Here is a 13,356-nt window from a genome sequence, read left to right as displayed (position 1 = left end):
GCAGGGAGGTTCTAGACTACCCCTGACTCCACAGTGTACCTATTAAATAATTAACTAAGTACATCGGTAACACATTTTAGCTTTAAAGAACAGGAAAAAGTTGTTGAAATTAACAAGATAGTTCGAAAGTATCAAATAAGGTGTGATCAAAGTCATAGGAGTGTCATCATATGACTCCAAGGATTACTCATATATATGTATTCCAAGAAATAGCACTATATATTAATACTCACAACTTGAGTCTCTGTTCCGTTTGGTACTGATAAAGAAGAGCTTCCATTCACAACTTCAAATTCCCAGTCTGGGACGTAAAGACCATACAATAAAACCATGTATAATATGCCTAGTAAAACAACCACCCACCCTGGAGTGGAGCATAAAAAATTAATTAGTATATCAGAATTTCAGAATTATTAAAGTGTGTAAAATCAAACCATTCTAAAACAACATATTGGCCACACACACATTTCAATGTTGATAATAGACCCGTGCCATATCTAAATTTTTACATAATATCAGTGCCTTTAGATGGCACCAGATTTTTTGTTGGAATAAGTTTGCTTAATTGATGAAAGAGTACTTGTGTTAAATGGGAAAAGGAATGCCACAAATGCCATCACATTATGCAAAAACGGAAAGAATAGACAATTTATATGTGTTTCACTCAAGTAAATAAGTCAATGAAGCCTTATCTACATAACGCAACATGCCTAGTGATAGAGCATAATAAAAGGATTAGATCTGAAATTAAAACTTACCACTGAATGTAGTACTTCTTTACAAAAGTTATGGCTGAATTGACTTCGTTCTTGTTAACACACCAAATCTCAGTTATTGAAGCCAACAGGTATCCAATTGCTATCCTCTGCATATCATGAATGCAAAGGTCTGATTCACTTGCTTAAGAGCATATTCAAAACATAAGCAACTTAACTTTTGAGTTTATGAGATACCTGTAGCACACCCATCCACCGAATATTGTTGATATCAACTCCATACGTTAAATCATCGCGTCCATGGAAGTATCCACCTAACAGGACACAAAAACAATGGCATTTCAAATCAAATTAATTCCTGATCTCAAAATATAGTCTACGCACCAATTTATAAGATGAAAACATATCAAATTCAAACTTAAACCAATAAAAACAAAGGAAAGTAAAGTACCTTGCAGAATCAAACCCAGGAGAAACAACTTGATAGCTCTGAGTATAACTTTCTTCGTTGCTGCTGGTTTGCTAGATACTTTCTGCAATGATCACAGTATTAACAAGAAGCAATTAAGTGCTAACAATTTGATTGAGAAACAACTTGATAGTTCTGTGTAAATTAGTATCACTAGTATCCATAATTCATGCATTACATTAACACATATAGCGTTAGGATCGTATACAAACAACTCTAAACGCAAGAAGCGTACAAATAACTAGAGTAAGTAACTATGCTAACTAGAGTAATTATTATTACTCCACAGTTTTTTAACTAAAGTAACTATTAGGAGTGCAAACGAGCCAAGTTGCTCGCGAGCTACTTGAGATCGGCTCGTTAAAAGGCTCGATTGAGTTGAGCTCAATAGAGCCCGAGCCTAAATGTAAGCTCGTTTAATTAACGAGCCCGAGCTTCACTTATCGAGCTCGAGCCGGCTCACGAGCCTATCATTTATATAATTTTTTAAAATATATATTTAATAATTATTAATTAATATATATAATGTTATGAAAAAATAAACAAAAATAACTAAATAATATATATTATTTTATACATAAAATTATAATAGAAAAAAAATATATAAAAATAATTATAATTAAATAAAAATAATTAATAAACAGTAAACGAGCCGAGCTCGAACCTGAAAATCTACTCACGAGCCGAGCTCGAGCTTTGAAAATAGAGCTTGAAACGAGCCGAGCTCGAGCTCTGTGTAAGTTAAACGTTGGCTCGGCTCGGCTCGTTTGCACCCCTAGTAACTATTATTACTCCACTTCATTTTTTTCACTGTGATTGTTTTGGTTCAAAATGTAACAATAATTACTCTACTTATTCGTATGTTTAAAAGGTTAATTTCATTTGTACTGGATCCCACCCCAACCGATATCAGCGTGGGTTCGAGCTAAAGCTCGAAACTAAACGAGACAGCTTGACTCAACTCGAGCTCGAAGTTAAACGAGCCAATGAACCGAGCCTATCCAAGCTTAGGATCATATAGCTCAACTCGAGCTCGAAGTTAAATTAGTATCACTAGCATCCATAATTCATGCCATACATTAACACATATAGCGTTAGGATCATATACAAACAGCTTAACGCAAGAAGAGTACATATAACTAGAGTAACTAACTATTATCACTCCACTTCATTTTTTTCACTGTAATTACTCCAGTTCAAGACGTGGTAATAACTACTCTAGGTATTTGTATGTTTAATAGGTTAATTTCATTTGTACCGATATCATAAGGTTAAACACCTGCATACCTTGAAAACTAGAGTGACGGATATACCAACAATAAAGAGAAAAAACGGCATCGCGAAGTCGGCTAGCGTAACGCCGAACCATGGAGAATGGTTAATAGAAGGAAACGCTCCTCCAGCATCATCAACCAGAATCATCAACTGTTTATAAACATTAATATCAATTATATATCATTTCCAATTCTATTGCTATTGCAGTGCTTCTAATAATAATAATAATAATAATATTAACAGATACTCAATTAGAAGTTATCAATTAATATTAAACAAATTAAATTAAAGAGTATACGCACAGCGACAGTTAGACCACGGAACACGTCAAGAGAAACGAGGCGTTGCTTAGGATTTCCGGTGACGGTGAAGTAAACGGCGTTATCTCGTCGGAATTTTGAAGAAGTGGACTCCGTTCGTCAGTCTCCGTCACCATTGACGACATTTTTCACGTTTGACTGCTTTCTTTCTTGCTTGCTTTCTTTGAACAGATCATTAGCAGCTAGTCCGACTAGGCAGCGATCGGGATTAATAGAGATTAATTTAATTAATTGGTTCAGATTTTAATATATGTTTTTTAGTATACATGCAAATGTTTTTATATTTAATTTTCAGTTTTAAACGTACACAGACATATTTTGATCGAAAATTGACTAGAAATCTAGAATCTCGTCGGGGACTGCTTATTTGCTAGAATCTCACGAAATCTAATTAAGTCTGATTAATCTTTGTTTTGGTCGAATTTGACCGTCGACCGATTAATTAGCCGATTAGCCCAAAATTAATAAGTAAAGTGAAGACTAGCGATTATTCAAGTATTAATCGGCGCTTAGTATGGATTTTTGTGATACTGGACGGAGGTGGTGGTTGCAATTTGCAAATATTGGTCCTGGGTTATTATAAAAACTGTAGTTTTAGTCCTCCACTTTTAATATGTGTATCTTGGTTAGAAAACCAATTTTTTTAACGACCAATTAAATAACACCGAGTACTTCGTACGTGGCCTCCATTGGCTAAAGGTAGCTCGAGCCGGCCACTAGTCCGGACGGACGGAGCCCCTAGTGGTCCACCTATTAAGGGATTCACCGGATAAAACCCAACCCCCACGCCCGCCAAATGGCACGACAGCGAGGAGCTGGTAAAACCGGGTGGGATCAGGACTCGGACCCTGGCAAGCCATGGTCATCCCTCATATCTCCCATATAAATGGTGATAGTGAGGTTTGAACCCCTACCTCTCACTAGTAAAGTAAGTGCTTTTTATCATTGAGTCACATCCAATTTATGGTTAGAAAACCAATTGTTGAACTATTATTGATAATAATAATAACTAAAGCGAATAAAAAGTATTACCCAAAAGTATCATATTTATATAACTTCTTCATAAGAAATTATGATTCCAACTAATTGAAATGAACTTGTACGGCTCATTTGCTCAATCCTCGTCTTGAAACACGTAGCAAGATGAGCAGAGCATAAAAACATTGCTCATGTGTCCACACTGAAAGTATGAGTTGTGATAAAAGTTTGATATGCATTTTCGTAATTTCTAGTATAACAAGGTCAATTCATGATTTCCCCTTTGGCTATTGATAATAGTTTTTCATTCATGTCTCTTTTGGCTTTTTATTGTTTGCACCACTTTAGTACTCTATTACTCAACGACAAAGAAATAAAATTAATAATAATATTTTACATGCATGGTTCCATGGGTATATAACTATATATGTTTTGGTCCTTTGAAAAACCGGGTCAAGTATCACCTAATATTAATCTCGTCTTGTACCAGTAAAATGTCACTATCAGCCGCTGCCTACCCACCAACTCCCATCATGGCACGAACGTAGCCCATAATTGGTGGAAAAGGAATATTATATACAGCTGGCCGTACCTGTTTGGAAACCTACCTTCGGCTATAAATACTCCAACACCTTGGAACGGTATCATCATCTTCTCTCTAGCTATTTATCTCTATATACACTTATATTCAGAGCAACCTAGTCTGATTCTCATGCCGGAGGGTGGTCACAAGGAGGAACCCCCCCCCCCCTTCTCAGTGACGAGCTTACGGTGTCTGTTTTGCAGGTTGAGAAGAATAGCCATCTTTGCCGGACCTAACCCTCGTGGGAAACATCTACTTAACCCTAAGATTATCCTTAATCGGTCGGGGTCACTTAGTGTTTCTTCAGGTATATAACTATATATGTTTTGGTCCTTTGAAAAACCGGGTCAAATATCACCTAATATTAATCTCGTCTTGTACCAGTAAAATTTTTTTAAACTAATTCCATATTCAAGTGCCCATCTTGAACCTTTCTACTTTTCTCTCGGTTCCAAATTGGATGTCCTCAGTACATGCATTACCTTATAGTCATGTCAATTATTTTTCTCAAACTATAGTTGCATGCATCCATATGTAATTATTCTACTCAACAAGCAATCTTGTGTCCCATTTTTGTTTGCATATTGCCTTTTATATCTAATAGTAGCTTTTGAATCAGTGTATTACACGAAATTTGTCAAATGATAAAAATAATTAAGGACCGTTATTTAAAAGAAATGAACAAAATAAAAGGTAAAAAAATGAAATATATAGTATAAACAATAAGAAGTTTAAAAAATCTTAAATTTACGAAAGTCATAGTGATATCCACGCATTGTACTAAAATTTAAAACGATTCAAATAAATCTAGAAGGTAAACATACCTCAAAAGTATTGAATTTGTTTTAGATACTAAAAAAACATCATAGGGTCTCAAAAGTGAGCATACATCAAATTGCAGATAAGTTATCCATGTATAAACAATCATACAAACCTACCTGAAACATAAGAAATCAAGAACTATGAAACCTAATGACACAAAGCGGCCAAATTATCTTAAAATCGCTATTTAAGTTTGCGCATAAAACTAATGACGTAAGTAGATTTTCATGCTCGAGCTCAGCTCGTGTACTGTTTATCAATTATTTTTAATATAATTATAACTTTTTTTTATATTTTTTCTATTATATTTATATGTGTAAAATAATATATATTATTTAGTTATTTTTGTTTATTTTCTCATAACATTATATATATATATATTAATTAAAAATTATTAAATATATATTTTACAAAATTATATAAATGATAGGCTCATTTAGGCCCGCGAACTAGCTTGAGCTCGTTTATTAAACGAGCTTACATTTAGGCTCGGGCTCGATGAAGCACAGCTCGATCGAGCCTTTTAACGAGCCAAGCTCGAGTAGCTCACGAGCAGCTTGGCTCGTTTGCACTCCTATAATACAAATTTATAAAAATAGAAGTCACTGAAAGCATAGATTAGTTTAACACACAGGTCCGGCTATCCCAAAAAAAAATATTTATCATTTTTTAAAATAATAGGACCAAGTTGTAGGCTTGTAGCACCATAAAATTTAACACAAAACATTGATTTATCTAGTGCGAAGTTTGGTCACATAAGGATAAATTATATATATAACAATTGTAAGATTCCTTTTATAATGTGTTGTCTTCATTTGTACACTTTGCTTTATATGTTGTAACCAGCAGTTGGTCATGCGATATCCACGTGAGTATACGCTTTGATTGTTGTTATCACCATTGTTCACTTGAATAGTTGAATCCACTAATAACCATTTTCATCATGTATTGCTCGCCCGCAATGAAGTGCTCGGGGAAGATCGATTTGAGGTCTTCGAGGTTAGGGTTGAAAATTAGAGATCCACGGTGTTTTGATAGCAATGCAATATGTTTTGTTTGTACACACTCAAGTGTGATTTGCACCATCTCGATTCTTTATATGACGAGTGGTTTACCCGTCATTTCCCCCTTTCTGACTCAATATGTTTTGTTTGTACACACTCAAGTGTGATTTGCACCATCTCGATTCTTTATATGACGAGTGGTTTACCCGTCTGAAGAGGTAGGTCCCAGCAGAGCCTAGTTGGACCCGCAAGACTCACCTCAAAGAGGGACGTCTGCGCAGTTGAACCCGCAAGACTCACCTTCAACAGGGACGTCTGCGCAAAGGCTAAACTCGCAAGACTCACCTTGAAGAGACGTCTGCGCAGAAACCAACTGGATCCGCAGGACCCACCATGCTCAGAGACGTGACGTCCTTACGCGCAGTACGCAAGCTGTTCCCGCAGGAAAAGCCTCCCAATGGTCGACGTACTCCGCCTGTTCCCGCAGCAACGGATACTAGCCATCAGGGAAGGCTACCCGCGCAGCAAGGCTACACGCACAAGGCACTTAACTCTTAAATAATTCAGTAATGTCACCTGAAGAAGGAGTGAGCAAGCCGGGAACACTCCCGCACAAAGCCGGGAACACTCCCGCACAAATGAGCCAGTCCGTACGATACTGGAGGATCTTTTGTACTGTACCTGACGAGGTATGGACAAAAGATCTGACCAAAGATACGACAGCTCACTGACAACAGTATGACGAGCAGCCCGCTCTTGTACTGTATGTCACTATCAGCCGCTGCCTACTCACCAACCTGTCGGAGGACGTGCGTAGCCTGCAGTTGGTGGAACAGGAATAGTACACAGCCGGCCTGGTCACTATCAGCCGCTGCCTACCGACCAACCACCAGCATGGCACGTGCGTAGCCCACATTTGGCAGAACAGGAATACTATTCAGCAGGTTGTACCTGCTTGGAAACCTACCTTCGGCTATAAATACTCCAACACCTTGAAATGGTAGGGACATTACATTACATTACCTCATCACATCTTATCTTTTCTAGCAATCTCTTAATATACACTTATATTCAAGAGCAATCTAGTCTGATTCTCACGCCGGAGGGTGGTCACAAGGAGGTACCCCCCCTTCGAAGTGACGAGCTCACGGTGTCTGTTTTGCAGGTCATCAGAGGAACCATCTTGCCGGACCTAACCCTCGTGGGAAACATCTATTTAACCCCCAGATTATCCGTAATCTGCCCGGGGTCGATTAGTGTTTCTTCATTGGCGCCATCCGTGGGAAGTTGGAAGGCGGGATGCCCTTCTCAACGAACCCTAGACCAAGCAGGAAGCCAGCCTTTTCCCCATCCTCATGAGAAGCGTTGAGGGCTGCGCTCATGGCATCGTCATATGATGTGTCCTTGAAGACCCGATGCACAACCTACAAGAAAAAATACAAGTATCAAAACCTTTTCTTAGTACAAAGAAAAGCGTAAAGACGTTATGAAGCTAAGCTTACCTGCGACAACGCTTCTCGTAGAAGCCATTCCTTGGTAACCAGAGCCTCCTGGAGGGCAGCTTGAGCTTGGTTACGGGCGCGTTCGACTTCACTTTTGTTAAGGTTGGCAAGCAACACTTCTTTAGCCGCAGCCTCTTCGACGCCCTTTAGCTTACGCTCAGTATGGTCAAGCACACCCCTCTGGTCCAAGATTTCTTGGAGCTTCTTGGCGTCTTCCATGGCCAAGGCATCATGAGCCTGTTGGAGCCTCTCTAGTTTGGCTTTAAGTTCCTCATTCTCGAGGCGTAGAGGCTCAGCAACAGCTTCAGCCTTGGTGGCCCTCTTGGTTGCGTTCCGTGCAGTTTCCTTAGCCAGCCGAAGCTGTTCGTTAACAGCTTGGGCAGCCTTGGAACGGGCCTCGAGACGGGCCTGAACTTCAACCTCAAGGGCCTTAAAGGCCTTCTCCTTCTCCGCATCAACGGCGGAGAGCCTCCTGTTCTCCTCCCGGACAGCCCGCGCTTGAGCTACTTCTTGGATACGAGCTGCTTTTAACTTGTCGTTTTCACGACAAAGCAGCTCGACGCGCGGCTGCATCCGGGCAAGGAGAATTCGAAGCTCGTTTGTCAGCCTACCCTCCTGGTAGCTTGACATGGCTTCTCCCAGTGCACCACTGGGGGCGGCGTGGCGCGCCCACTCGACGCAGTCCACAGCCGTACGAAGGGTGGTTCCCCGGCGGATGTTCCACTGCAGAACAAACACCTCATTTGAATCCGACACTGCAAAAACAAAAAGCAGTTAGGAAAAGATAAAAAAAATAATAAAAAAAACATAACAGGCCAAAATAACCCTACGCACCTGTAGGGTCGACGACAGGCCTGTAGCCGCCAAACCCATCACCCGAACCTAACGGATATCCATCCAAGAGGTCAGGCAGATGGGAAGGAGGCAGAGATTGGCTAGACGCCGCAACCCCGGACATACCTGAAGGACCGGCCGTAGTCGCCGGCGCCGGAGGAGGCATGGCAGAGGCCGCCGTGGTAGAGACCAACGGAGGTGAACTCACCGGAGGTGAACTCACAACCGCGGTCGTCGCTGCGGAAGAGACCACAGAAAAACTCACCACCGGCTCAGTGAAAGAATCAGTGAATATGGCACTGACAACCGGCGGAGACGTCGTCACAGTTGGAGCAGTTGCCTCAACCGACTGAGCAACTGAACCAACTGAAGCAGGCGCAGCCGCCTGGGTCATCGCCTCAGGTAGGTTGACCAAACCTACCATCATGGGTCCGGAAGTGCTCCTCCCCGCTCCACCCTGGAATGCGGTAGCATCCACGCCTACACGAAGACAAGATATATAAGCATAATGGCGGAAAGATATGAAGTTAAAATTAAAGGAAGTTTGTACTTACGAGTCCTCTTGAGCTTGAAGGTACGAACAGGCGGGGACGAACCCGATGGAACCGGCCTCTTTACGCCGGTCACCGTCGCTGTACTGGGCTGCCCGGAGGTGACAGCCGTCTCAACCTCCGGAGCAGTGATCTCAACACCACCAGGGTTCCCCGCCACTTCCTCGCTTTCGGTCTCTGAGTCAGACCGATTCACCGGATCGGCAGTGGAGGCAACCTTCGCCTTCCCCTTCCCGCCAGCAGCCTTCTTCTTTCTCACGAAGAATGGACCATCTGCGGATTCCTTATCAGAAGATGACAAGATTAGAGGAATTCAGCAGAGATTTGAGCAATTACAGGTCGAGGGTTAAACAACTCCTTACCTGGCCGCGTGGCGCTTAGAATCGGGTGGCCCGGCGGGTAGACCTCCACGAATCGATCCGCCGTTTGCTCAAGGATGGGCAACTCGTTCTCATCTAGAGCACGAATACCCATCCGAGCGGGACCATCACTCTCCCGCGGCTGCAGGAGAGACTGCAAGTCGTTTCCCTCTGAAAACAAAAAGAAAAAACGGTTATAACAAAAACCCTAAATTAACGGGTAATATGAAGCATACCGTAAGGGACAGAGTTCAAACCGTATTCGAGGACGATGGGAATCTGTGACGCCTCCTTCCACACCCGGCTCATCCCTAGCATCACCATCCCGGACTCCGCAAAGCGGTAAACCGGAGACTGGATCCGGGAAACCTTGGAGAACCATTCCGCCTCCTGGTAGTTGGAGGCGTGAAGGTTCGGGAGAGCTCTCCCGTTCTTGAACATCATCGCTATGGGGACGACGCGAGCGGAGATATAGAAGAACTCCCGCTTCCAAGATCGAAGACTGCGCTCGGTAGCGCAGATCTTCAAACCCTTGATCCGATTGACCAAGATATACCACCCCTGGATGCACCTCCAGGAATAGAAGGTCAACAGGCGGTCAACATGGGGCTCCACACCCAGAATGAGACACACCCACTCGAAATGGCAGATCTTGGCGATCGCCATTGGGTGTACCTCAGTCAGATGCACACCGTGTCTCTCCAGAACACGGTATACAAACTTCGTCAATGGGAACCTGAGATTCCCATAGACGAAGAATGCAGCGTACACCCCTATCTTGCCCTTGGGGGCATCGTACACCGTCTGATGAGGTGCAGGAAACTCAGGCTCGAAAGGCTCGAGCATGAACTTCCTGATGACGTACTGAAAGAGGTCGACCGGAAGAGCACACTGGCACTCGCCAGCAGTACTCTTGTCATCCTTGTCCGACGTGGACGACGGATTCTCGGCATACACGTCAGACTCCTCGGCGGTAGCCTCAAGATCATGAACAAAAGACATGTTTGGGATGTAAAGAAGAACGATTTCAGGAGAATGCTCGACAGAAAAGTTAAGAGTATTCGCCGGAAATCGTTTAGAAGAAGAAGAGAGGTGAAACTGTGAGTTGAGATGCAACCTCTCCTCCCTTTATATACTCATCGCAATGAATGCGATGAATTTAATGCGGAAGAGAGAGGAAAACGCTGGTGCAATGAAACTATGACACGTGGAAAAAGCAAGCTGGCAACAGCTGTTGACAGGACGCGTGCCGTAAACTTCGCGGCCACGCGCCCGAAAACTCGCGCCCACGCGCCTGAAAAAGCGTCTGGAATGACCATATACTGTCACGTCGTCATAACTTCCTGCACGTCCTGACACTGTCAGAAGAAACTGTCGGACGACGTTTCAACAGTTTGGACTGTTCTTATCCTTTCACCAACTCTTCGAATTTCAAAAAGATTCAAAAAGATTCAAAAGTAAGCGGGACTATACCCCTTACCTTGGCAACCAAGTAACTATAAGACAGGTGCGAGTACAGTGTTAAGGCACAACCCTTCACATACTTAGCACCCGCAGGGAATTGAAGCCAGGAATACCTTGGAAGTAAAGTAACTATAAGACGAGTGCGGGTATAGTGTCAAGGCGAAACCCTTCACATACCTAGCACTCCGCAGGGAATTGAAACCAAGAAGGATCTTCTGGGCCATGCTTGCGGAAACGGGAATAACATCCCCGCATAGCGGGAACGTCGAGAACTAGATTGTTTGAAGCTCTTAGATGGAATTGGTTGTTTAAACATAATTGATCACTATGTTCAAAACTACCAAAACCTCATGGAAAATCTATACAAGTGGAACTCAACGCTCCTGACTTGCGAGGAGGTTACAGACCTACCCGCATCATACCCAAAGATCAAGCAGAAAAGTCGGGAATTTCTGCACGTGACATTAGGACTTCCGCGGGAAGAATCCCCATGGAAAACCTTAAAACTAAACCCTTTTCAAAACCCTTTGCTTAAGTCCAAAAGTTCACCTCACTTATTAACAATTCATGAGAAGAACATTGGACTGGGGGGACTTGAAGTGGTAGGTCCCAGCAGAGCCCAGTTTGACCCGCAAGACTCACCTCAAAGAGGGACGTCTGCGCAGTTGAACCCGCAAGACTCACCTTCAACAGGGACGTCTGCGCAAAGGCTAAACTCGCAAGACTCACCTTGAAGAGACGTCTGCGCAGAAACCAACTGGATCCGCAGGACCCACCATGCTCAGAGACGTGACGTCCTTACGCGCAGTACGCAAGCTGTTCCCGCAGGAAAAGCCTCCCAATGGTCGACGTACTCCGCCTGTTCCCGCAGCAACGGATACTAGCCATCAGGGAAGGCTACCCGCGCAGCAAGGCTACACGCACAAGGCACTTAACTCTTAAATAATTCAGTAATGTCACCTGAAGAAGGAGTGAGCAAGCCGGGAACACTCCCGCACAAAGCCGGGAACACTCCCGCACAAATGAGCCAGTCCGTACGATACTGGAGGATCTTTTGTACTGTACCTGACGAGGTATGAACAAAAGATCTGACCAAAGATACGACAGCTCACTGACAACAGTATGTCGAGCAGCACGCTCTTGTACTGTATGTCACTATCAGCCGCTGCCTATTCACCAACCTGTCGGAGGACGTGCGTAGCCTGCAGTTGGTGGAACAGGAATAGTACACAGCCGGCCTGGTCACTATTAGCCGCTGCCTACCGACCAACCACCAGCATGGCACGTGCGTAGCCCACAGTTGGCAGAACAGGAATACTATTCAGCCGGCTGTACCTGCTTGGAAACCTACCTTCGGCTATAAATACTCCAACACCTTGAAATGGTAGGGACATTACATTACATTACCTCATCACATCTTATCTTTTCTAGCAATCTCTTAATATACACTTATATTCATGAGCAATCTAGTCTGATTCTCACGCCGGAGGGTGGTCACAAGGAGGTACCCCCCCTTCGTAGTGACGAGCTCACGGTGTCTGTTTTGCAGGTCATCAGAGGAACCATCTTGCCGGACCTAACCCTCGTGGGAAACATCTATTTAACCCCCAGATTATCCGTAATCTGCCCGGGGTCGATTAGTGTTTCTTCACCGTCATTTCCCCCTTTCTAACTCATGTTTTAACTAATTTTGTTTTCTTCATTTGGATGTAGTAGCCAAAGCTATTATTTATTGCTAGGGTGGATTTAGTTTAGAAATATTGGTAGCTAGGCTTACAAGAAAGTAACTGAATATAATTTACTACTACTACGCTTTTTAACAATGATATTAATAATGAAGTGGTGAATGGACGGGATAAAAATTTTACGTTGACTGATGAAGACTCAAATTCAGGTACACTTGGAGCAAATTTTTTAACCTAACTGAATATTCAAGTTTATCTATTTTTTACTAATACATAAGATAATGGTGCAAAGTAGAGAAGTTGCACATCATATATGAAAGTTTATTTATTTGGATTATCCGGACACAAACTTCGTGAAATGTTTCATGCATGTTTGTTGCCACATTTGAATATATGCTTAAAGCAAAGGTTTGGGGATGTCTGATTGATGCAAGTTTGACCCTTTTATAAACATTTTTTAGTATGTGCCTGAAGAAACACTAATCGACCCCGGGCAGATTACGGATAATCTGAGGGTTAAATAGATGTTTCCCACGAGGGATTAGATCCAGCAAAGATGGTTCTTCTGATAACCTGCAAAACAGACACCGTGAGCTCGTCACTTAGAAGGGGGGTACCTCCTTGTGACCACCCTCCGGCGTGAGAATCAGACTAGATTGCTCTTGAATATAAGTGTATATTAAGAGATTGCTAGAGCAGATATCAGGAATAAGATATAAGATACAAGATAAGATGAGATGATCATACCATTTGGGGTATTTATAGCCGAAGGTAGGTTTCCAAGAGGGTATAGC

The 13,356-nt window shown here is 42.6% G+C and overlaps 1 pseudogene across 1 annotated transcript; it reads right to left on the bottom strand.

Annotated features, from left to right (window-relative positions):
• Nucleotides 1–683: 683 nt before the first annotated feature.
• Nucleotides 684–2,905, bottom strand: LOC143623310 (uncharacterized; annotated as a pseudogene). Its single transcript, XR_013151871.1, has 5 exons — nucleotides 2,763–2,905; nucleotides 2,473–2,610; nucleotides 1,168–1,249; nucleotides 954–1,030; nucleotides 684–865 (listed from the first exon to the last, which is right to left on the bottom strand). The product of XR_013151871.1 is annotated as an uncharacterized LOC143623310 (transcript).
• Nucleotides 2,906–13,356: the final 10,451 nt, after the last annotated feature.

The sequence above is a fragment of the Bidens hawaiensis genome, unplaced genomic scaffold, assembly GCF_021521415.1.
Source record: "Bidens hawaiensis isolate Kalapana, Puna unplaced genomic scaffold, B.hawaiensis_p1.1 tig00003372_1, whole genome shotgun sequence".
NCBI classification, from domain to species: domain Eukaryota; kingdom Viridiplantae; phylum Streptophyta; class Magnoliopsida; order Asterales; family Asteraceae; genus Bidens; species Bidens hawaiensis.
The sequence above is the reverse complement of the archived record's forward strand: the minus strand, read 5'-3'. Positions and strand labels throughout refer to the sequence as shown.